This window comes from Homarus americanus, unplaced genomic scaffold (assembly GCF_018991925.1).
Source record: "Homarus americanus isolate GMGI-L3 unplaced genomic scaffold, GMGI_Hamer_2.0 scaffold37678, whole genome shotgun sequence".
Classification (NCBI taxonomy): domain Eukaryota; kingdom Metazoa; phylum Arthropoda; class Malacostraca; order Decapoda; family Nephropidae; genus Homarus; species Homarus americanus.
This window is the reverse complement of record NW_024725520.1, coordinates 587,848-597,032: the sequence shown is the minus strand read 5'-3', so window position 1 is coordinate 597,032 and position 9,185 is coordinate 587,848.

The window sequence follows — 9,185 nt, the reverse complement described above, 5'->3', positions numbered from 1 at the left end:
CAACATCACTTCCCTCGCCAACAAATTTGAAGAGCTCACCACCACCGTCAGGTCAGTTACTGCCAACATCGTTCTCATCTGCAAAGCGTTGCAAATTGTTCCTGAAACTTGCCACATTGAGGGATATCAACTCTTTAACCACCTTCATACACATGGACGTGGAGGGGGCATTGCCCTCTTCTGTCAGGATGACCTACATCCATCACGCCTGGACGATTTAATCCCAGCTGATGTGGAGGCATTATGGGTACGTGTTGTGCCACGTGCCCACCCTCGCCACACTGCTTCTATCAAATACAGTGCGGCATACCACCCGCCTCACTCACCCACCAGAGACAACCACCTCATTACCACCCTAGAGTCAGGTATCCATGTACCAACTAGTATTATGTGGGGATTTTAACGAAACTGACACCACTGAACGAGGACCAGCTGCTACTATCACAAGCTGTGAACTTCCATACGAATAGTTAAAACACCCTTGACGTTATCTAAACTGACTTAGTGGACCAGTAATAACCATCTCAACCAATGCCTCTTACCGGGTGTAGCACATACCTATCTATGTTTTGGTCTCCAGCTCCCACTACCAGCCACGTGCAGAGTCCCTACATCAAGACTTACAGGCCGATTACTGATTCTGCAACGCATCTCTTCGGGCAGTGGATAGTTCACCATCCTTAGACTGAAGTAATAAGTGTTGATGAGGTAAACACCAAATGGACAAATTACATCAACACCACCACGGATCACCACCAAGTGGTGTTCTCCGAAAAGTTCGTCAGATTACACCCAACTGACTTGCCCTGAATCACACCTCGGATCAAAAAACTTATGTAGCCCCTTTTATCTCAATAACCACAACCGCTACAGGGCCCTTCACAACCAAATCATCCGTGAAATACGCACTGCAAAGAAGTCTTACTACCCAACCAAGCTGCAACACCTGAAGCAAACCAACATCAGTGAGTGGTATGGTAAGCTTAATGAACTCTGTGGACTAAACAATAAGACACACCCCCTCCCCTTCCTTTGCCATCTCACTAATGGTGACGCAGCTGAGCAATCAAACAACCATTTTGCAACTATATGCCAGACGCTCCCCCAGCTTGACACAACCAGCCTCCCTGCTTACCTACCCGTCCCCCTTTCCCAATGACTTACAGGTGGAAGAATTTGAAGTAACAAGACGTTTGGACAAACTGAAGATAAAGCGCTCCACCACCACTATTGTTTTACCAGTGAAACTCTACAAGGAGTTTTCCCCGGAACTAGCTAAACCCCTCTGCTCCAACATCAATGCTTCCTTCAGTCAAGCAAGATGCCCAACTGATTGGAAGACCTCATATGTGTCACCAGTGTCCAAATCAACCAGCCCACAATCCTTAAATGAGTTACAAACCATTGTCATCACCCCAATACACGGCTTAATCTGTGAAAGTTTCGTTTTTGACTGGGCTTATGCTGATATTGTAGGCGCCATGGATTCTCAGCAATTTGGCAATATGAAAATTTCATCCACCACCTACTGCCTTTTCAGCTTTCTTGACTACATATACCGCCATTTGGAAAAACGAAAGACGTCTGTGGCTGTCGCCTTCATTGACTTCACCAAGGCATTCGACCTGGGCGACCACAATTTAATCATCAACAATGCTATCGACCTCGGGTTTCGGAAAAGTCTTATACCATGGATTACAGACTTCCTAATGCTTATCAATGATACCCTGAGAGACTCTCCTGCTTCTTGGAAATATATCAACGACTCCACCATTGGAATCGACGTGAACAACTCGGATACCAACTACAGCGCCCTCCAGAATGTATTGACGTCTCCAAGATTGGTCTACCACCAATCATGTCACACTCAACCAAACCAAGGCCATGGTTAGGCACATCAACCTTTTCTCTGACCTTGTCCCACCTCCCTCCATTACCTTGGCCCCCAACACACTCCAGGTTGTGGACTCCACCAAGCTCCTCAACGTTATTATATATATAACAAACTAAATTGGAAAACACACCTCAGTGCAATTATCAAATCCTCCATTTTTTGTCTTCACCTCCTCCGCCGTCTCAATTCCCCCGGAATTCCCGAGTCTAAGCTCTTCAGTGTTTAACTCAACATCCATACTTCTCAAGCTCATCTATGCGTCCCCTACCTGGTCTTCCTCCCTAAATGCCACACAACGGAAACACCTAGAAAAAGTACAGATGAGGGCATGCAAGATTATTCTCTCCCCCTCCTACTCCACATATCAAGAAGTGCTCAACATACTGACCCTCTCGGATCTCTCTGATCATCATCATGACCTCATTTGCAAATTTGGGGGGAAGCTTCTGCACCATCCTCGACACTGGCTCTTGTTACCACCCAAAATCCCTCGTCCACGAATTACTGTTCGACACTATAACCGCATCCAGCCCAAACGAGCACTTACTGATCGCTACAAGAACAGCCCAGTCCCAACCATTGTAAAAATTATCAACAACTTGTAATCAACCAATGTGTTCACTCCAAGCCAATCTTACTTTTGCACTGTTAATATGTTGACATGCCTTGTAGTATGACCTTCTCCCCAACTAATTACAGTATTATATATCATATTTGTATCACTTATGTTACTTGTATATTATTTGTCAGTCAAGTAATCCATTCCCCAATTAGGTAACTGTATATTTTCAGCCTTCTGGCTGCCATGTTCTTTCAATAAACCGTTAATTAATATTATTATTATTTATTATCACACACACACACACACACACAGTCTTGCCGATAGAAAATTATCCCAGGTAGGGTAAGAGTTGTTTAGTCTTCAGGTAAAATAAGCTGTAACTTTAATCTTCAGGGGTTTATATACTGTATTCAAATGATCCGAAGATCCTATAATTCATCCTCACTAAAATCATTCCTAAACCCGGATCAACTTATTGTCTTTCTTAAATCTGTCTGGTGATACAGAGGGTTGATAAAGGTCCATCTAATAAACTCTTGGAGAACTACCATTTAGGTGATATTTAAAAGAAGACCATTACGCATTACACTGTGACCCGTGGGAGTAAAATACACCGTTGTCTTACCAGTATTATGTTATTACAGGTGTGTGTGTGTGTGAATAGAAAGTCATCATCTAGCAGTGGTTCCCAACCTTTTCAACTTCACAGACAAGTAGAGTGAAAGATTCTAAAGACAGGTAATTGTAAATATCTTATATTTACAATTTACACGGTCCATATACAATAGAGAAGACCCTTGATATTTCGTGAGCTTGGGGCTGATAATTACAGTGAATATCGTTTTCATGATATATCATTCTATAAATTTCAATGGTGAAGATGACTGCGTTGAAGAGGTTTATTTCAGTAAACAGATGGTTTCTGCCCCTTGCTTGTCTGCTGCGATTCCAGGTCTGCTCTCGACGGGATCGCATTTGGATCAGGGGAAAATAAGGACTTCATCCTCCGAATACGAGGGTTAACATCCACACTCGGGATGCAGGCCGTCCTGTGACATTCCTATGGACACCCAGTCATGTCGGTATCTTGGGAATGAGGCAGCAGATGGCCTTGCCAAGACTAGCTGCAACAAGGCCACACCTGACTACGTTGTTCCTCGAACACTCTTACAGATTAGGACCCAAATTCGCCGCAAACAGAGAGAAGCTCGGGAAGCAGCCATCCCCCTGGACTCCCCGCCCACCTGGTACGATGTCCTCCGTAAACTTCCTGACCTCTCGTACGTCTATGGGAAAGGGTCGCGGAAAGGGGACGTGATTGCTGCCCGTATCATCATTGGGTATGACTTTGCTTGGGAGATTGGTATCCCCGCATCCCCTGAGCAACGCTCTTGTGCATTATGCAGAAGACCCGACAGCAGCACCCTTATCCACTACCTCCTAAGATGTCCCCACACACAACGCTTCCGTGACGCCTGCTGGACCACCACTCCACGACCCCCTGACGGAGACACGATGATCCTCCCCATACTGGCCAGATATTTTGTAAATAATATTGATTATGTGTTAAAGGAATATTCTTCCTTCTTTAGGCTTTAGTAAGCCCCTTTATAATATTTATACTGTATATACTTGTCACACTTGCCAGATGCTTCTGGTGTCATTGTACAGGGGTACCTAGTGACAGCACTAGGATCCCGCTTCCTTTATCAAGGAATAAACAATTGAAATTGAAATTTGAACATTGATAGCAGCTCAGCAGTGAGGCTCCACTTTAATATGTACAGGTGCGTATTAAAACAAAATAGTAATACCTTGTAAACTGAGATAGAGGAGAGAGGAATAAATACACTCAACCCCCTCACCAACTGACTAAAGACTAATTCGTCAGTAATTTGTGACGTGTCATCTGCCAGGTCAACCAAGAGTCAGCGGACAGTTGCCAGACTAAATATAAATGTAGGATTTTTAATGCTAGACGCGATTGTATTTTTGAAAACTCAATTTCTACTGAGTTGGAGGTACAGCTCAGGTCAGGAGGCCTACAACCACAAAATAATTGTCATATTACAAGCTTTTATTTTTTTTTTACGGAGTTGTGGTCACGGCTGTGCTAAAGGCCAACCAGGGAGTAGTATTGTGCTTTTAGGTAAATCAGTTCATAGCGTCATCAGTGACCGCGGAAGAGGCTAACGGCGAACGAGCCGATCATTTGGTGAAGAGGATAAAAGAAAAAGAAAAGTAACAGAGACGTGACCGATCGCCCAAGCGGCTAACGAGCCGATCAGTGGTGAAGAGGATAAAAGTAAATAACATACCCGACTTTCACCAAAATCCCAAAGCCACCATTCCCCCCTAACAAAACCCAACATACACGACCAAATTCGACAAACTCCTCAAAATAGACAACCAACCCAACAACTGAAAAATAATAAATAAATAAATAATTAAATAAATAAAATCCTAACTCTCTTTTCAATCTCCACTAAAAACTTGACAAAAAAAATCAAAATCTTTATCCTGCTCTCACCAAAAACTTCTACGATACACTCATCCTTCCATGTTATGAGTACTTTGACATTTCAAGATCAAAGACTCAAAACTCTTCCTCCAACTCGCTCCGTTCATCTTTGACTAAAAGCTGAAAGACTTTACCTTCACCTTTCCCCAAAACAACCCTACAATTCTTACCTTTCGTTTTTCCTAGTTTTATGGCGGTGACGGTCTTCCAAACACTGATACAGTCCGTTGTCCGACATGACCGACGCCTGGAGCACCCCCCCAAACCCCCTGAGTCCGAGCGTGGTGTACAAAGACTATATACTAAAGACAGAAATGAGTGTAAAATAGTCGGTAATAATACTAGCTGAGACAGCAAGACACAGTGACGTCATTTTATGTAGTCCAGAATTAGGATGGCGCTGCAGTCGTACTTCTGTGACGTCAAGTTGTCGTCTGCATGTTTTCAAAATCTTAGACTAAAGCCAAGAATAGCCATTTTATAATCAGTAAAATTATAGATGACACCATTATATTTCAGTTTAACTTTGTTCTCATAGATACTAAGAAATTCGTAATTTTATTAAAGAAAAAAGTGGATACCTTTGGGATACTTTTTAGTAGATTATGGCTACGTTTTTACCTTTTTATTACTTCTGTGGATATGTTTTGATTTTTCCCACTAACACACTGTAGCCAAGACTTCTGGGCGCGCAGTTCACCATGCCGGGTAGATCGCATCCCTGCGTTATTTGCAAGAGGAGAAAGGATACACATCCACATTTTCATTTTCATCGGTTCCCAAAGGACAGATATAGGTAACTTAAGTATTTAACCTATTGTGTGTTACAGTGAAAATGTGCAATTATATATCGAAATACATTTCAAATCAGAGGCAGCAGCTTCATCAATCACTCCGACTCTTGATACGAATTTGACAGGTGTCGCGGATGGCAAAATACCATTGACATTACCAGAATATACGTGAAGAACTGTGGGGTATAACACAGAAGTTATATTTATATTGTGCATGATTAATAATTATTAATAATTAATGTTAATTTTTCTGATAATGTACCATGTTGGATGAAATATTATAATACATCAGTAACGAAGACACAACTTGAATTTTGGGTTTTGTGTTTGTTTATTTCAATAAAGATAAACAATAAGAATGCCGTTTAATAGCCAAGAACTCTACTGAAAACAAGGCAATTGTTCCCCCCAATATGTAACGGCATGACAGGTGATTCATCACTTGCAGTAATTTTATGGTAATTGTGCAGAGAAAAGATTTTCTTAATTTCTGAACTCATCTAAGATCTTGAGGCAATGAAGTCAGTGTAAATTATACAGTAGTGTTTTCATTCTCTCTTTATATGTATACATACATAAATGAAGATTGATATGTATAAAATAAATGGAAAACGTAAAAAATACATCACTCATGACGTCACATCAACGTCTATGACATCACGAATAGCTTTTTGGACGCAGCCAATAGATGGCACTATTATTGAGGTATTTGGCAACTGTACCAGATTTCAAATTTGCCCCCGAGGGGGCTAGTTTATTGGGCACCCCCTTACATCCTGTGCAAGGTGAAGCGCAGAAGCGTTTACAGCGCCCAACAGGGAAGTATGAAAAGTTCATACTTGCCTTTATGACTCGTATATTAGAGGCAACTGTACCGTAAACACATTTCATATTTATTTGTGCTGGAGCTCTCCTATCTTGAGTAGAGTATCTTTGGTTGTATAGATCCCTCCACCAATCACGACAGTGCCTCATCCAAGGTAGGTAGATACCAGGTAGCCTCACGCAGGCCCATAGGAAATCACTAATTGGCAATTCTACTCTCGAGATCGCTAAGCCACGCCCCTATTGTCACTTCATACGTTTGTAATGTGGTATTATTATCTGTATAGATCCTTTCTCTAATTAAAATATACTAGCATAAAATGTTATTAATCAGATATATATTTAATAATATGTAATTACAGTGTATATTGCCATGTGAATTATACAATAAGAAAATGTTTGACGAAATTTACAATAAAACGAGAACTCGGGTCGAATTGTAAAATATTCAATACATTTCCTCCCATTTTAGTTTCATTCTGGTGTTCTGGCTGTTCCCAGCAGTTTTCTGAAGCAAAATATATTGGTGTAGATAATTTTTTCCCATGAAATATATAATTGTTGGAAATTTTTACAATACCGGTACTGTATATTTTGACAATTGAAAATGCATAATACATTATTCATAAAACAGGAAACAAAACGTATGCACATTTAATGTACTTACAATATATGATCTTCGTACGTTGTAGCATTCTTGATTTGACCTCTTAATCCCGATAGATTTATTGTTAGACGTGAGTGTGGCTTTAACGAAAGCTTTACATTGTCCACTGCTAAATGGCAATTAAACATTCAGATTTAAAATGCACTGAACATATCGTATGCCACGCCTTCACTTGTTTGGTTTTTTTTATATCTTTTCTTTTACAGGCATCTAGCCACTTTGCCTGTAACTTTATGTCCCGAGGGAATGAATAAAAATATACAAACTTTTTCTTCTTTTCCGAGTTGAATTTGCAGGTGGCTACAGCGCAATAAATCATTATAAAAAAAAAACACTCCACTTTCACTTGTAAATAACCCGCTTATACGGTTTGATGTAACGAAGTGGGCGGAGCTTAATAAGTGATGTCATCGCTAGCCAATCAGCGACGTTAGATTGAATCCAGCGGTCGCAAGCGTCACAAGAAAGATATTTATTTTTATTTTATATATTTAATCTGTGGCTCCAATTAAAATAAAACAGAAAATCTCCCTTCCATACATTTATTGTACAACTTTTGATATCGTCATAAGCCTTCAAAAATACGTAAATAAAAATTTCAATTTTATTTTCATTAGCGTAGAGCCTATGGGAGTGAGGCTACCTGGTATCTATCTACCTACCTTGGCCTCATCGCCCACACACAAGCTGTGTTAAGCCACGGCACCTTTTTGTCTCACTTAAATTCACTCCCATCCTCTCTTTAAACTTCCACTGAACCTCTTCCCCCCTGTCACTAGCCTTTATTCATTCAATGAGCCATGGCGAAGAGGTAAATGAATAATATGGGTATGGGTATTAGAACAACTCTTATTTTTCTTAACAATAATTAATCGTGTCATTAATACTTTATTTCCTTTATTGTGCTTATTTACTTCATTTACCGAACACCCACTATAGGTAGCCACGCCGAAGGAAGGAGGTAAGGGACCTGTGTAGGATCCCTCCAATGTTCTTGATAATTTTATCAAGGGCTATTTTGTGGCCCAATACTGTTCTCAATTCCACAGCTTGGGCTCGTATACCATTCCATAGGTTTACCACCCTGTGTGTGAATTTTACTTTATCCTTTTCGCCACTGATCGGTTCGTTAACCGCTTGGACGGTTGGTCACGTCTAGGTTACGCATTCGTGAAAAAAATGATCCAGAGGTGAATTGGATTACAAGCGAGGTCAAATCAAACCCAAAGGATTTCTGCCGTGATGTTAAGTCGAAATTAAAGAACGTGAGCGTATGAAATCCGAGATGTTACTTGAATATGGTAATTACGCAGACTCAGATAAGGATAAAGCGGAGGCATTAAACAAATTATTTTCCTCAGTCACAAGTGAGAATACGAACAATCTTCCTACGATTCAGGACGGTATGACACAGCAGTGACGCACATTATGTTCTCGGAAAAGAGTAGTATTAGGAAAATGGCATATGTGAGTCCTATATTCAATCAGGGAGAACGCCAGTCCACAAATAATTATGGGCCGGTGAGCTTGACCAGCATAATGTGTAAAGTACTAGAGAGCACTAACCGAGATGCCATGGTGGAACATCAACGAAACAAACTAGTAAAGGAATGACAGCAGTCCTATATTCAAGAACGGCGATCACCACTCCACGAATAATTATAGACAGAGCAAGTGTGTAAAGTACTAAAGAACATAATAAGAGATACCATGATGGAACATCTACTGCGAAACAACCTCGTGAAGGACTGCCAAGACAGTTTTATGCCGGGACTCTCCCGTTCAACACAATCAATTACTCAAGATCCTGAATGTTTCAACAAAAATTCTGGAACAAGGTGGAATATTGACAATATTTACCGAGATTTTGCCAAGGGTTTCGACAACGTACCCCATGAATGGAATGGTACGGGATTCGGTGA